General features: G+C 45.4%; 1 protein-coding gene across 7 annotated transcripts in view; it reads left to right on the top strand.

Moving 5' to 3' along the window:
* Nucleotides 1-330: 330 nt before the first annotated feature.
* Nucleotides 331-17,271, top strand: part of NFIX (nuclear factor I X) — a 316,788-nt gene continuing 299,847 nt past the window's right edge. Inside the window, exons 1-2 of one of the 7 annotated variants that reach the window (XM_053302027.1) lie at nt 1,381-1,891; nt 11,240-11,383. The gene's annotated coding sequence lies outside the window, so the exon portion shown is untranslated. Of the gene's footprint in view, nt 351-1,380; nt 1,892-2,623; nt 2,699-4,216; nt 4,348-11,239; nt 11,384-17,271 lie in introns of those variants that run through there. The other 6 variants (XM_053302013.1, XM_053302014.1, XM_053302031.1 and 3 more) reach the window with 6 other exon arrangements.

Below are 17,271 nucleotides of genomic sequence, written 5' to 3'. Positions count from 1 at the left end.
CCCTCCTCCTCCTTCAGAGGAAGGAAGGAGCGGGCCGGCTTGCGTTGGTCCGGCACCCAACCTGGGTATAAAATAGACGGGCTCCCAGAGAAAGGAGACGTGGTGGGGGTCTACTACTGTTCACGATATGTCACCTTTCCCTTCTTGGCTTCTACACCTCTAGGTATACATGTGTTTGCGTGAGTGCGCGCGCGACGTACACACACGTGCAGGTATGTGTGTGCGGGGTGTGTGTGTGCAAATGGGACTCTATGCACGGCAGAGTCAAAGGAAACAGAGCCAGCCGCCTAGCATTGCCGGGAAGCCGATGCGAGACGTGGCCGCGGGGAGAGCAGAGCACGGCGGGTCGGGTGTGTTTTTAGTGTGTGTGGGGGGTCTCTTCTCTCTTTCGTACCTAGTATTGGCGACACTTAAACTTTTTGACAGGCGACATAACTAGAGAGGCCTCCACTCTCACTCTTACTCCCACCCAACGGAGCACCCGGGAAAGTGTGTCGAGTGTGCCATTCGATGTGCCGGGAGCGCACAGAGCAAGGCCTGGGAGGGGGTGGCGAGGGCCCTTCTTCCCAGATCTGCCACTGCCCTCCTGGCCCTTTGCAGCTGCTTCCCCGCCGCCCCCATCGATCTTCGTCTCTTCTGTTGCCGCTGCAACAGCCGATCTGCTCGGGCCATTCCCTCACCTCTTCTCCGTTCCTTTCCGGGAACACTTTGGCTCCCGTTCCAAGCCCAGGACTCCTCCGCTGCGTCTTCCTTCTTCCCATTCCCCCGCTCTTGTTCCTCCTCCCTCCCTGTCTCCTCCTGTTGACTCTGGGCAGTGGCCACTGACCCCAGCAGTCCTCTGTCTCCCGACCCTCTGCTCGGGATCCTCGGGTTTTGCCAGCTTGCTCCTCGGTCCCTCTCGCGGGCTCACACGCCGCCGTTTGCACCCCGAGCTGTCTCGCCTGAACTGGGAAGGCAGCAAGAGTTCGCGAAATCGCTCCGGAGCGCAAAGCGTTGCGGTTCCCTGGCTGTCTGTCTGCCCTCCCCACTTCTGAACGCCAGCACCCAGAGACCCCTAGAGAAGTTGCGGATGGGGGCCAAACCCACGGGGAGGGAAGGGAGAGAGCAAGAAGGAGAGCGAGAGCAGAGCGCCCGAGCCAAAGCGAAAGGAAGCAGCAGCGGGGCCCCGCAGGAGTGGAAAGCAAAGCCCCCGGGAGCCCCCAAACTCACAGAGCGGCTCCGCTTGCAAGGACTCTCTCTCCCTCTCCCTCTCCCTCTCTGCCTGCTTCACTCCCTCCTCGCAGCCCCCCGCCCCGTCTCTGACACCCTCCCCTCCACCAAAGTGCACCGCTCCAGCTTGGAAGGGTTGCAAATCGCGAGACTCAGAAGGTGGCATTTCTCCAGTCTTTGGAGGCCAGGCTCCTTCCAACAGCGAGCAGCCGCTCGAGTCCAACGCGATCCAAGCAGGCAGGCAAGATCGGCGAGCCCAGACGCAGCGGCCAGCGCGCTTCCTTCGCGGCGCCGGGAGACTCTTGCTGCGGGCTCCCTCCGCTGGGCCGCCAGCCTGCCCTGGGCCGTCCGCGCGCGCCGGACTCTGCCGCTGCTTCTCGGCCGCTGGTTCGCGCTCCCGCTTCGGGCCTTCGGCGAAGCACGTTTTGCTTTTTTGGCCTCCTCCTCCTCCTCCTCCTCCTCCTTCCGCTCCTCCACTGCGGCGGCGGCAGCAGCAACAACAGCAGCGGCAGCAGCAGCAGCAAGAAGTCGAAGGGTTTGTGGAGAGAGATTTTGGTGTCCTGCTCTTGGTGGTGTTTTGCTTGCTTGCTTTCCCTGGCTTTTTTCTTTTTTTCTTTTTTTGACTGAGGAAAAAAAAAATTATGGGATTCTGATGTTTGGCCAAATTCTCTCCACCGTTATGGTACGTGCCGTGGAAATCAATAATTTCCTCTCTGATTAATACTTTCCCTCCAAAGCAGCGGCGCACAATCCCGCCTTTGTGCTCGGCCTGCCAGGGCTGCTGCCTCCTCCGGGGGCTCCTCCGACTTTGCAAAAGAACAGACAACATTCGAACCTCCGCGCGGACCGCCGGGGTGGGGTGGGGTGGGGGGTCCGCTTTTAGAGGCTGATGGCGGGCGGGGCGGGGGGCGCTTGCTGAAATAAGGAATAGAAATATAGGCAAGGAGCGGGCGGGGGGAAGGGTCACGGCCGGGTCAGGGGGGAGGCTGGTCGCCTTGCCAAACTGGCGGGCGGGCGGGGGCTCGCGCTTTCAAACAAAGAGCAAATGAGGGCCCGGCAGGAGGGGGGCTCGGCTCCCTCCTCCCCCCCCCAAAGACCCCTTTCCTCTCAGGCCCATTTGCCCCAGTGGCGGCAGGTAGGAACCTAGCAGTTCCGCTCCCCACGTCGTCGCCTTCTAGGAAACGGTGCCAGGTCAGAGGAGCGACAGAGCTGCCACCTTTTGCCCTGCCCTGCCCTTCGGTCCAAACAACTCTGTGAGGAGCCGGTGTCCGGAGGACGGCCACCTCCTCACGCTTCTGCTTGCACACGGGGGGCAAATCATAAATATCCCGCCGGCCGCAGTTATTTAGCGAGGGTTTGGGTGAAAGTCACACAGGCTGACTCGGAGGAACTCGCCCTTTCCGTGGTAGGAAGACCTCAAAGAGGCGGCTTCGAGGAAAGTTCGTAGAGAGAGGAGCCCGCTTCTTTTGTAGCTCACCGGCGGCTAGGTGTATGTGGTCCTCACCATCACATTATTCATTTCATTATTATTAATTATAATTATTAATTGTTATTGTTTATTTTATTTTATTTTATTTTATTATTTCGCCGCACACAGCTAGCATAATCCAAAAAGACAGGCCCCTGCCCGCAGGAACTTACAATCTACGCTTGGACAATAAGGGCAGACAAAGGAGGGGGAGGGAGAACAGAGGAGTGGCCAGACCCGGGTATCAAGGGCTGGGCGCGAGCAAGCGGATTAAGGGTGTGTGTGTGAGGGAGAGTTGTTTGAGTATGAATGAACGATTTCCCAGTACAGCCCACTTTCACCAAGTGGTGGGATCCCTTAATCACGCGAAGCATCCTCCCCAACCGATTTCAACCAGGCAGAGATAGAATTCCTACTACCAAGACTTCCCGAACTCGTAAATCGGCCTCCTTTCTGAATTTGGGCAAATGCGATCCTTCGAGATCTTCTCTAAAATGCCCTTTGGAGCTGATTTTTGTTTTTTGTTCTGTTCCCTTTCTGACCACTACTCTCTCTGCCAAAAAAAGCAAGAGACCAAAAAAACCAAGAGGCCGCATGAAGCGGTGTGGAGAGAGATAAAATCCAGAGCCGTCTCTTGGGGCAATTCCAAGATTTTATTTCAAACTGTTTGCGTGTCTCCCTACACTGAGTGAAAAGTAACGACGTTTTAAAAATGGAAGTGGGGTGGGGAGGAGAAGAGAAGAGACACCATGGTATATGCAGACGCTTTGTAAATTCGTGTGGGAGAAGAAGATACTGAGACGCGCGGGGAACTTTTAAGGCGAAGCGAGTGAGCGAGTGTGTGTGTTCTTTTAAAACGCGCGCATTATTCGAATGGAAGACTGCCAGAATCGGCATGGCTCAGGATAAGGAAAGGGTTAATCACACTGGAAACCATAAGAGCATCATCAGCCGGGAAGTTCTCTTGCGCCGGCTCCATGGCAATGAATGGGAGTAACCGCAAGAGGTGGCGCAGGAGAACTTCCCGGACGATTATACTTAAATGTGTGGGACTTAACGTGGCTTTCATTTTCGTACAAAACGAAAAGTTTTTCTTCCTTCTCCTGGCCGATTGCCAGCTCCTTCTGATCTGCAGAAATAGATTTTATTTTATTTTATTGCACGAGGTGTTTAGAACCATTGTCTAGGGTGGGCTTTTGTTCCTGAGATTTGATTTTAAAAGCAGCTGTTTGGGAACGGGGTCTTTCAGATCCGCTTTCAACAAAGCAAACCTGAGACGTTTCGTTTCATTTCATTTCATTTTTTTTAAAAAAGGTCTCTTTGTTGCTTACTTCGTTCTCTTTCATTTCTTCTTGCTTTCGTAATGATTTCCTATTCCGGATACCGCGGGAAGGAGAAGAGCGTTTGAAAAGCCTAACAGCTGAATTAAATCTTCACACTGCTCGGAAGAGCAAACTTTCGTCTAACTTAACTGGAAGATCTTGGAGAGATAGGGAAGGCGGGAACAGCATCAGAGGGTGTGTGTGTGTGTGTGTGTGTGTGTGACTGAAATTGCACCCACAAGGCAAGGACTATTCCCCATAGTACAGGCGGCGGATCAGTCAGTGCTCTCGAAACCGCCCATGAAAGCCAAACTGCATTTGTGGTTTTTGCGTGGTTTTCTGTGTAAGGTACGATCTCTCAAAATAAAAACGCAAGAACATAGCTAAGTATTTGCAGGATCGGGGTATCTGGCTAGAGGATTCTTTTTCCCATTCTACCAGAATTAGAAAGCTATGATGCCATGTGTGATGTGGCCAACTCTGTGATAGGTAGGAACTAATGTTTGTGTATCTTTTGCAAATGCACACTTGTGTCATGCACAGGCAAACAAGCACACTATATCATTTAGCTTTCCTGTAGTGATATGTATTCTGTTGAAGAGAAGGGACTTTACTTTGTAATGGTGATCTCCAAAGCATGCTCACTTAGGAGGAAGCCCTGATCCACTCACTGGGTCCTGTTTCAGAGGGAACATGCCGCTGTGTTGCTCAAGAAAGCAATCCTTATGGCATAATGGCTGACACTTCCATGCTCTGTATGGTGGGCTCCATTCAGAGACCTGAAAAATGCTAAGGCAAAACGTCCAGTTTCCCCAAAAGGAAGGTGTGGAGCTGCATGCAGCCATGTCAAGTCCTTCTCCATCACCAGCAATGTTGCTACTTCTGGCAGCTGATAAAACGGCTGTATGGAAGCAAAACAGGCTTATGCAGAAGAGAAGGTGCCTCTGATCATACCAGTGGAACAAGACTGTGGCTTCATATCATAAAAGTTTTGTTTAGACTATGTAGTTGGGCAATATAATATAGTGGCCACCTTTTGGCCAGGAAGTATAACTACGTATGCTACCAGCTGATTTGCAAGTGAGGCCTGCTAATACAGTGAGGTGAAGAGCTCATAATCCCAGCCGAAATGCAAATCTGGAACCATCATGTAGACAACCCATGCAGAGTTAAAATAATGGAGGAAAAGGTAGTGGGGGGAGGCTCTTAATGAAATCCACAAACCTTACACTCTGACTCTCCCCAGTTTTAGTCACAGCTTTAAAAACCAGTAGCAAAGGTGACTTTCAAAAAGGCTGGGCCCCCTCTGATTCCCCTTTATATAAATCAAGTGCTGTCTATAGCTGTAATGTTGGGCACTGAAATTAGGATTTTTGCACATATTTGTTTGGGACATCATCATCATCATTATCATCTCTTTGATTTATTAATTATTGTTTGTTGGTGGAGGTGGATATATAGTTAAGGAGTACAGACCTAGCTGCTAGCAAATGCATTGCCACATCTGCTGTTGACTTTGGTGGTAGAAAGCCAACAAAACACAGTATAACTGGCCTACAATGTGTGAATTGTAGAAGGGCTTGTTTGAAGCTCCACACCAGTTGGTGCAAAAATGGTAGACACTGACTCATTTTGATTGGTGTCAGAAAAAGCAAAAATACAGCATATTCATAGTTTAGTTAGATTTCTATTTTTGGAACAAACCATTTATATTTGCAATGTGTCCTGCAACCCGATAACCTCAAGCAAACAGTGCTTTAGTTTAGTAGAACGTCAGAAAGATTCAGATGTCACCGGGGAATCAAACCATTACAAATGTGGGTACCATTCTGGTTTAAGTTCATCAGGTTTTGTGGTTTAAAAAAACACACACAACTCTGGTTCAGTTCCAGTTCAAATGGTAATTTTAAAAAAACAATCCAGTAACTAGTTCAGACACTCTAAACCAGTTTCAAATTGGCTTAGATACATTTCATGCACAATAGTATAGAACAATTTTGCTTGCAATGCAACTCTATAAAATATATACAAAATTATTATTTATTATTATGTATTTTTATTTTGTAAAGGTTTTTTTTACAAGTAAAAACCATATCTAGGATTTATAAAACCAAGGAAAATAACACATTAATCATACAATTGAAAGCTAAATGTCTCAGTATTGAACCACTTTTTTGAACTTGTTACTGATCGGTTTGGTTCTGGTTGAAATTCAAGGCAACCAAGAGATTTTTGGTTTGGGCTGAGTTCTGATATATTGAAAAAAACCCTCTCTGAACTGGTTTTCAGGTTCAGGTGCAGTTCAACTCCTTGCTCAGGCCAGTCAGTTGTGTCATGTACACGTTCCCCTTCATTATCTCTTACCATGCACTCTTTAAAAAAAACCTCTTTCTTGATGTCTCTCATTTGTGCTCCAACAGGAGCTTTGATGAGGTTTGAAGGGAACTCTCAAACTGAACATCTTTCAGAAGGATCTCTTTCTAGCTCTATTTTGTCAGTCAAGGGCTCATCTAGAATTGGTGGGGGAAGAGTGATTGTGACGCATTTATTTTGATGTTTGTTTATACATTTGTTAAAGGTAATGTTACTACTGTGAGCCCTTAGAAAGTGATATAGGACTAGCAAAAGAAAGATGTGCGTCTGTACCCACAAACACGCTTTGACACTGCAAGGGATTATGGGAGTGAACCTTTTGGGTGAAGTTCAGTTCTTGGGAAAGCAAAATGTCTTGAGCTGACAGTTGTATAATATGCTATATGTATGTGCTTGTTCTTTACATGATAAAATATGAGAAGATGCTGAAAGGCACTAGCTTAACTTTACAAATCTGTCCCATTCGTAGACTGTGTGGTTGCAGTTGAGGCCCTAAGCATACATGAGTTGGAAGGAAGTTCCCGTGAAATCACTGGGACTTGCTCCCAACTAAAGGTCAAAGTAGACATTCTGATTTTTATTTATTTGTTTACTGAAAAACAGCCTCAGTCTGTGATTATGACTGGAAGAACAGCAAGGGGAGGGGCTTCTTAACCCTCTCCCTTCCACTTTCCACTCAGATTTGCTTCCCTACAAGCTGCTTTATATCCGACTCACAGAGGAAAATATATGGGGGTCCCTGTCTTCCCCCCTGTGGACAGAAAACCATGATTCTTAGTAGGAAATTGACAGGAGAGAAAGGGGTTTGCTTATTTAGTAGAATTTATATCCTGCCTTTCCAGCTAGGAAATGGCTCAGGATGAGTTAAGGAGCCCCTCTCCTGCTGTCAAGCCCTTCAGCTGGCAGCTTCCAATTGCTGCTTTTTGGTTTAAAAACCAAACAATCCACAAACCATTGGAAGACTGCTTTCCCATGTAACATCTCTTTTGGCCTTGAAAATGTCTAGGATTGAGGTGACAGGTGCTTATGGCTGTTACTTGTTTTAGCTGGCCGTTATCAGTTTGGGTTCTTGATACTGTATGTGGACAATTCTTTCTATAGGTTAGCTGTTTTCAGCTTGATCCTATGTATGTTTACCCACTGGGACTTGGGGCAGCAGGGTGCGGGGGTGTGTGTGTGACAGGTTAATGCTGGAAGGGAGGCAGAGCTCAGAGTGGTTGTCATGTGGCCTAAAGATATTTCTCTGCAAAGGGTGTCCACAAGACTCTGTCAGCCACTCTGATTCACAAGTAAGCATGCAAAGAATTGCAGCTACTCAGCCTGCTTCTATGCATGTTCCCTCCAAAACCAAACTCAATGGAGTTTAATAAGACTTCCTCTCAAGTAAGTAAGTGGGATTTCAGCCTGAGTGACACATGTGTGCTCATAAAGGGTGTGCAGAGTTTTGCTTGGAAGCGGCTAAATTTCATGGTGAGTGCCGGGAAAAGGCAGACCTGAGTCAGTGAATAGTTTTCCCTAAGCCAAGAATTCTCATTTTTAAAATTGGAACATCTGAGTTCAGTTCTGCCTTGAACCAACCCTATTTAAAGAAAAAAGGAGCCGGGGTGGGGGAGTCTTGTCCATGTGGATTTGGGTTGGTGGGGAAAATAGGAGCTGAATCCAAACTTCCTAACTTTCCCTGCTGATTTCCAGGGACCCCCAATTTATTTTGACAGGCGCCTTCTCAGTAAGGTGCCTAAAATCACACAAGCAAAAAGCCACATTTTTCTTCATCCCCACCCCCATCCTTTGGCAGGCTTTAATGTGTTTGAATGGAGCAAAGTTCAGGAGTGTTGCCATAGTCTGAATGAATTGCAAAAAGTGTGCAGCTTCCAATGGCAAAGAGGAAGTTTTGAAATAGATCTGGCTTAAAAAGAAATTCCCAAACCCTTTGAAATGGGTGGCTCTAAAAAAAAGAAGGAAAGAAAGGAAAGGAATGATACATATTAAAAGAAGAATGAGAAAAGCTGCTTTATCTTCTTTCGAAAAGCTGTGAGAGTATTTAAACCTTCCCTGGAAAAGCTCAGTTGGGCGATTGGTGGTCCATGAAATGCAGCCCAGGAGATGAGGAAAAAGGATTATTCTATGTGGGAAGGCCACAGTAAAGCATCAGAACCTGTGTACTTATGGTCTCAGAGTGGGTCTGCAAGAAGAGAATTTGGTTTAAAGTCCTGGCAGCTGGTCATTTTAAGTTTACAAAAGGTGTGCAGGGCAAACATCTTGAATTGTCAAAACTAACGGGGAGGGGGGAATATGACCAAGGGCTTTGAATAATTCTGTATTGTGTTTCCAACAACAGAGGAAATTGAAATATATATGTTGTGAGAGAACAAAGAAAGTCTTCCATGGAAGGCAAGAGTTCATATGTAAAAGGTGGTTTTAGTCAGGAAAGCCATAAGAACAGGTGGGATGTGGGAAGACGTGGACCTTGTACACCACCCTGAGCTCCTTGGAGGAACAGTGAGATAGAAGTGCCAATGGTAATGAAGGGCATACAGTATAACCTTTATAGGACTTGATTCTATGGAATGAACAGAGTTTGATCCTATTACTTAGCTGCAGAGGATTTGCTGTTGTTTAACTCTTAATCTATTATTTGTTTGTTTGTTTGTTTCACTTTTTAACAAATAAGTTTCTTAAGTGATTTATGTGGGGGGGGTGTATAAGAAAAAGATGATTCCCCATCCCCAAAAGGTTCACACTCTAAACAGAAACAAAAAGTGTACACCAACAACAGCCGCTGGAAGGATGCTGTGCTGGGCAGGAGCGTAACTACAATAGGGCAAGGGGAGACAGTTGTCTGGGGCCCACTGCCTTGGGGGGCCCCCAGAGGCAGGTCACATGACTGACTCCCCCAGCCACGCACCTGCCCGGGCTTCCTTCAGTTGTATTCAGCCTCTGAAATTGATGTGAGTGTTAAGACCTGGAGCTACCAGAACAGCATGTCTTTCTCTAGTGCCATTAAATGACTTGCATCGTCCACTATTTACAAAACCTTTTAAAAAATAATTTAGGATGATGTTCTATTGTGGCACACACACATATACATTTTACTATGCTTTTTGTTACTGACCTTCAGTGGGGGTGGGGGCATTTTAAAATCTTGTCTCTGGGCTCACTCCAACCTTGCTACGCCCCTGGTGCTGGGGACAGTTGACCTCCCTCCTGTTAATATAAGAGGACCACCACTTTAAAAGGTGCCTCTTTGCCCAGGTAGCAGAGGACACTACCTCTAGTTTAAAATTTAAGCTGCTTGCATTTTGTTGTGAAAGGTAAAGAACCCAGGTAACCAGAACAACAACAGACATGCTCTCCCCATGCCCCACAAATCACAATGGCATCAGCAGCTTCTGAGTTCTCAAGCTTCTGTTTGTCCAGGGCAGCCTATAATCTCCTCGGCGTCTGAGTACTGCCTCTGACAAAGCAGACCATGGCCCCAGAAATGTTCAGGCTGCCATAGTCCAGTAAATACCACAGACACACGATCACAGCCCTTGTATACCTAATTTGATGGGTTTTTTTGGATGTAATGCTCATCCAGTTTTGTCGAAATAAAGGAGAGAGAAGCAACCTGAAGGAAGGATCACCCCGTGTTCTTAGTCGCTAAGGGGAATTTACTCACATGCTTGCCTCAAAAGGGCAGAGAGCCATATCATTCATGTATTTATTGTTTACTATTATGTATTTGAATTTTATCCACATCTCTGCTCTGAGCGGGTTACACAAATCTTCAACATAGGCAATAACAACAACAGCAGCAGTAACAAAACATAAAGGCAGAGAATGGTTAAACCTCTCACCTCATTTATTTACTTGCTCCTATTTCTGCTCCCATACCACTTAGTTTTGAGAATCCTCTTTTCCTTGTTCCTTCCTAACTCAGATGCAATATAGAAAACTCTCTAACTTCAAAATTCTAACCCACAAAGCTCTCCCACCACTTTGGTTCGCAAGCCTCCACACTATGTTTTTCACATACATGGGCAGCTTGGTGGGGGTGAGGTGGGGTTCGGGCAGTATAACACATTCCTCTTCCTGGCCTTTCCTTAGCACCTAACAGTCCGAAGTGATCACAATACTGGATTTTGGCCTGGGTCTGGTGGGGTGTGTGGGAGGGGAAGGGAAGAGAGAAAGACAGTGCATATGCTCAGAAGGCAACTTGCAGGGTAAGACAGGTGCTGCTTCTGAGGTCTAGCAATTAATAACAATACAAAGAATAAAAATAACATTATTATTTCTTCTGATTTTAGATGTCTTTTGGTGTCAAGAGCTTGTACTAAACTCTTGCTACTGTCAGGATAATTCCATGAATGGCTTTAAATAAATTAGTGGAAAGTTTCTTTTGTGGGAAAGGATTTATCATCAGGCCGTGTTTTTTGTAAGAAGTAGCTATGCTTTTAAAAAAAGGTATCAATCCTATATTTGCAAATTTGAATGAACACATAGAGACAGTAAACAAATGCACCTTTTGCAGGGGGACAGGGGGAAACTACCATGCAATGCAGCCTTAGTATAATGCTCCATTTTTAGTTTGAATCAACAAGGACTGAATGCTGGGTATTCTTTGCACATGAAGAAAACCACTTATCCTAGGGTGCAAATTATGTCAGAAATATTAGTTTGCAGACATTTCAGTTACCATAAAACGTGTGTGTGTGTGTGTGTGTGTGTACCTATACCTTTTTGGAATTGTGTTTCATTAGGTCTATGTTTTTCCTTTGCTGTACATAAGAGGACTTTTCAGAGACTAGGATATTTAGCACAGTGGAAGACCTGCCTCTCTCTCTCTCTCTCTCTCTCCCCACCCCGCCACTTGGCAATATTTTAGCAACCAGCAGTTTGGAGAATACCAGCGACTTTTTGCATAACGGCTTCTGGGTAGAAACAGCTTCCAGCAGATCCAGTCTTTGTTTTTGAACCATAACAGTGTGGTGGTGGAGTCAGCTTGGGAAAGAGGACTCTTTTGGCTCTGGTAAGAGAAGGTGGTGAATTTTGTGTTTCTTTTTAAAATAAATCACACTTAAGAATTTAGGAGCTGATTCATGGTGGTGAAAAGTAGTATTTCCACTGTACAAGAAGGAAATGCCATTACCTTAGACAAATGTTACCTGGCTAATGATATGTTATAAATGTGATACAGTTCAGGATTTATCTCTATAAATATACAATGATCTGAAATATCTATAGATGAACATTTAGAGTATATGTACAACATATGTAAATGTTTTACCAATGTATTTTTATAATTTCTATAACTTGTTTATCAAATTGCACATGACTTCACCTGTAATTCCTGATTTCCATTTAATGTTAGCTTTTAAATTGTGCAAATGGATGTTCCCCATTTTCTCTAACTGAATTTTCCGCTGCATATTGGAAATTGAATATCAGATTTTATATAGAAGGATTTTCTTTCCTTCTAACACCGTAGCTTTAACACATACAGTTCTCACCCCTTCACTACAGTATCTATGATATGTGTATTATTCTCAGCTGCCAAGTGTTTTCTGTTTGGAATTATATCATTCAAACAAATAAGCTCCCCCAAAACTTTTGTAGTTGCAGAGAAAAGAAATCCTAGAGCAGGGAGATCTAAAAGACTCAAGAGACCAGAAAGAGACTACAAAGAAGCTAAGGGCACAATCCACCAGGAAGATGTCTTGTGCTGGCCTTTTGGAAATAAATAAGAGCTTTGGAAGAGCAGGCTGCACAGCTTCCATTCATTTCAAGGCTGGCACCGGAGGGCTTCTCCGTGAATTGTAGATTTTTAATGCTGTTGTGACTTTTTAAAAAAGAGAAGGGGTGGGGGGAGGCAAACAGTCTACCAATAACAAATCCTGAAAGTAGCTATGAGTAGCTGGTTGAAGTACAGAAAAGTCATAATAAAAGAGATACCTCAACTGATTTCTACAGCAGTGTCTCTAAAGGCTTTCTGGGTAAAGAACTTGAAGGAGACTAAATGCTTGCATTTAAAGTAGATGGGCGCAGCTGTCCTGAATGACTAAGAACAGGGAAGTCCTACATACTTAGAGAAATAATCTAGTTAACATTTGTATAGCAAAGATTTATTTAAAATGGGCAATTGTTATGAGCACTTTAGAGATAAAAGCAGTTGATTTGTGTGTGGTCCAGGGCAAGATTTGGATGGATCTCTAGACAGGGACACCAGTGGCAGTGGATTTGAGTTGGGACTACAAATGCATGGCCACCATCATGAGAAGGAAACACCCATTGGCTTGAAGAGCACCCATATCTTTGAACCCACATAGTTTGGGAAATTTGCACTCCTGCTTTTGGAGTACAGAATCTTTCCATTGCAAACTACTAAGCTATTTTCAAACCCTGCCTATAAACACAAACACAAAAAGCATACCTGTTTTAAAAAAAACACACACATTTTAGGAAATAGCAAATAGGAGTTGGTGGTCTTCAGCTGAGCTGAACTGAATTGAGCAGGAGATGGACTGCAATTGGCGGGCGGAAGAATAATGGTTTAGACAAAGCATATCTTTTAAAGACAGAATATTGGCAAGTATTGTTCCAAAAGTATTTTGATGAAGAAGTCTTATGATGTATGAGGCCAATTGGAATGCATTGATTGAAACGCATAGAAATAGATGGCCTGTTTCTTGCTATTGAGAGTGTTGTGGCTTCTGAGTTGCCGCTTCTGTTCTCTGCTGCAAGTCAAAGGCAGGTGAATGGCAGAAGGCTTCAGCCTTAGGTACTGGAGTGTAAAGAGGCAAGAATGGCACTGGATATGCACCGTTTTCAATTACAGAAACCCCTTTGAACAAGAGGTTGTATCGGCAACACTAGGCCAAAACTAAAGTAGCTACTATGGGTCAATATTGGGCTTTTCACATCACAGCGACCTTGCAAAATGCAATTTTTCCATTTTGGGGCTGCTAGCAGATGCTGGAACAAAGGCATTTTAGAACAGCATGCTAATTAATTATAAGTTAATTATAAATCTATAGTTTAATTATAACACTGAAATAACGCCTCTTCTGAAACCATTAGAGGCCTTAGTAACAAAGTAGAACTTAAATAAATGGTTCCTGTTTCAAAAAGTAAATATAAAGAATTCTTCTTCTTTTTAAAATGTGATATCCATGATTAGACTGAAAACGAATGACATTAAGGGGAAAAATACTGGACATGATCCAGTCAAAATGGAGTACTTTTAAGCACTGACTTCCATGGGAGAGTTTTAAGCAAGTACTGATCTCTCTCTAAGGAAATCAATGGGTTTTATATGTGCTTAATTGGATGGATTGTGCCCATATCTTAAAAGTCAAGTGATTTAAGCCAGAATCCAAATACTAGTAATTTCTCTTTCAGAAATGGAATTCTGTAAACCATAACTTTAACCTTTTTAAATTAACCTGCAGTAGATTTCACAGCAAGTGAACAGCACTGCAAATTGTGTGCATATATTCCTAGACAAGTAAAACCTAATTTATCCTGTCCTTTCTAGTTATCTAAAAGATGTTCCAGCACTTCATTGAGGAAATCCAGTTAAACCCTGCCCAGAACTGCACTGATATGATGTTGTGTCCTACATATAGCCCCATATCAGTACAATCCTGTATCAAATATATCCATATTAAGTAAAAATTATGTCTATCTTCTAAGGAAAAAATTGGCAATCAATATGGTACTTCCCATCTTGATTGAGATGGTGTGTGTGGTAGTGAGGAGATACCTAGGACTTCATTTGCTCTATGATTAGGGTTCTTCAGCCTCTGCTCCTCAAAATCTTCACTACTCTGTGTAAGTATCCACACGTGTGGAAGTGCTGATTTCTGTATAAAGGTATATAATTTGCATGCTCAGCGTTTAACCTGATATTTTAAGTTGTTATCCTGGGTTATTTCAGGAAGAGATGGTGTAATGACAGGAAGGGGAGGCAAGTGAGGGCAGCCAGGGAAAACATGAATGGAAATTAAGATGGAGGCACAGATGGCCATGAAGGGCACAGAAGACGAACACTGTTCTTCAGCACAAGTACTGCATATATTCAAGGACTATGTTAATAGCCATGAGGGCTAGAAACTTGTCTTCTAAAAAGCAACCAAACTCAAATCCAGAAAATTCTGTGCCAGATCCGTGCAAAATTCTGCATGTATGGAATCACTGGAGATTAAAGTCATGTGCAGGAAACAGTGCTTCTGTCTGGGCAAACAAGACTGTGCCTTAGTGTGCCTTTTTTGCTGAAATGAAAGAAACAGAAAATGGTATCTGGTGTAAGTGGTGATGACTGATGGCTTGATACAGAGGTGGCAGTTGGTCCTGGTGGAAATGGTTGGTTTTCTGCAAAAAGTGCCCATCCCAAGGCACTAGATTAGGCCAAAAGCTTGAGGAAGTGAGATAAGGAAAGAGATACATTGTAGAAGGCCTTTTTACCAGTATCTGGAACCAACTCAAAACATTTTACCATTCCAGCCAACTGTGGCATGCAATCCATAGATTCCTTTGCAGTGGGTGCAATTCTTGGATCATGGCTAAGGCACAATCTAAGAGGTTCAGCCCTTGAGTCACTGCAGAAAATCTTTTTACATGTTGCTTCATCAGCACCCTCAAAATATAGCTGCCCCAAGCAATTACTTGGGTATCACATGCAGCCAGACTGGCCTATCATCTTCTCTGTGTGTCAAGAAGATCTCCCTGTTTCTCATGTAGGGTACACAGAGCAATTCCAGCAGTCTTTTAGGAAAAAACAGCTTTACACCATTACCCATGCATTCCCAGGATTGTGTTCATTTTGTTCTGGTAATCTCAGTACATTTCACTTCCTCAAAGGTCCGGGCAAGCAACACGCTTTGAGCACTACATGTTAAAACACATAATTTTAGGCTGTGCACATACACAGAAAGGCTCTCCACATGAGCATGTGGAGAGCCTAAGAGAGTCCTGCGGGGAGAGCGGGCTTGACCCACTCTCCCTGCCGATGAGCAGGCAGCTTGCCCTGGGCAGCCAGATCGGCTGCCCACATGATTACCGGCTCCATCACGGAGCTGGTTGGGGCGGTGGGGATCGGGGGGAGTCCCAGCATGCCCCCCGTGAATGCGCAGGGCATTCTGGGGAGTCCCATGACACCCAGAGGCTTGTTGTAGCCTCCCGATTGGGGGACTACCCATGAGTCTCTATGGTGTGGAGCCACCTCATGGTGATGCATGATCAAACAAACGGGGTTAAGGGGGGAGATTAAGCAGGCTTGCCACTGGGAGCCACATGGCTCCCTAAGCCTGGTTCCCACTGCACATGAGAATAGCCCCAAAGTGGTTCAGTTCACACATCATGGGAAACTATGGTTTTCTGCCATGTGAACAAGCCTCTGCAAGTTGTGGGCCTTTGTGCAACCCTGAACTCGGGGAACTGTGGTTTATTTCAAACCACAGTTAGGGGGAATCAAACCAGGATCAAACTGTGACTTTCCTAACTGGTCTGAATTAAACCACAGTTTCCAAGTTTAGACATAACATGTAATTATGGTTTACTTCAAGGCTGCAGTAAACACTTTCATCCCCCGCCCTTCATACAAAAGAGAAGGGAAGGGAAGTACATGAGCCTGTGGTATGCAGAGGCTCATTTGTAACATGGAAAACTATGGTTTCCTGCGACATATCAAGAGGGACAGTTTTGACAGTCAGACTACTGTGCAGGGGTGTAGTTCTAATTGAGCAGATGGGTTCAAAGAACCCCCGCCCCCCAGCTCCTAAGGGCCCTCCAGATCCCTCCCTCCCTATTTTCTTCATTATCCCCCTCACTCGGAGGGGCTGCTGGGGAGAGGGACAAACACAGGCCCCCTCTCCCCTACCTACACCCATGCTACTGTGGATCTACAATCACCCCCTAGGCCAGATGTACAATCTTCCTCAGAAAACCAAGCACTGGCACAACCGATTCCTCTTGTTTCCAGCAGAAGCCAGTCATCTGTGCTGATAGGTTGGGCCATGTGACAATCATAAAACCACTTTCCTTCCTCTCTCCAACTCAGAGCAATGTTTCCAGTTAAAACAATCAGGTCTTTTTGAAAGGCACCAAATAACTGTTTAATCAAATAACAATGTTGTTGTTGTTTGTTGTTGTTGTTGTTGTTAAAACTTTTATACTGCCCTTCCAAAAGGCTCAGGGCAGTTTACATTAAAACACCACTAAAATCAGTTAATAATTAAAACAAAAATTATAAATCATAAAACAATGATTAACAATTTAAAAAATTAAACAGGTTAGACACTTGAACTTTAAAAAGGAAAAGGAAACTCAGTTGAAACATGGAGGGAGAGGTGAACATCAGCACATGGTTAGGAACCAGGTCTGTGTGTCATTAGGGAAACTGAAGGTGGAAGCTTGTCAGGCAGCAGGGGGAAAAGCACTACATTCGGCCTGAAGTTCTGAATGCCACAGTGGGGCCATTCACACGACCTGCCTACCGGGTGGGTGGGCAGATTGGGGGAAGGCTTTGCAAACCTTTGCCTTTCCCTGCAAACAACCATCCTGTCCTTGGTGGGAGGGCAGAGCACGCTCCCACATGATCAGTGCTGCTCCGTGGAGCATGGAGCGGGACTGATTGCTCTGAAGCCGGGGCTTGTTAATCCAGGCCTCTGGCATCCCACACACAGTGCAACGAACACTGCACACGGTGCCCTGGGGGCTTCCCCCAGGGGACAGACGCTCTAAGAACCTAGGAAGCTGCCATATACTGCACCGGGTCTCACGATCCGTGAGACCCGGTTTTGGGAAGTGAGCGGGAAGAGCGGGCTAAGCCCGTTCTCTCCGCTCACGAGCAGGGAGGGAGCCCTGGGTGGCCAGATCGGCCACCCACATGATGGCTGGCCCCGAGACGGAGCCGGCGGG

Source organism: Hemicordylus capensis, chromosome 2, assembly GCF_027244095.1.
Source record: "Hemicordylus capensis ecotype Gifberg chromosome 2, rHemCap1.1.pri, whole genome shotgun sequence".
In the NCBI taxonomy this organism is placed as follows: Eukaryota; Metazoa; Chordata; class Lepidosauria; order Squamata; family Cordylidae; genus Hemicordylus; species Hemicordylus capensis.
This window is presented reverse-complemented; position numbering and strand designations above follow the sequence as displayed.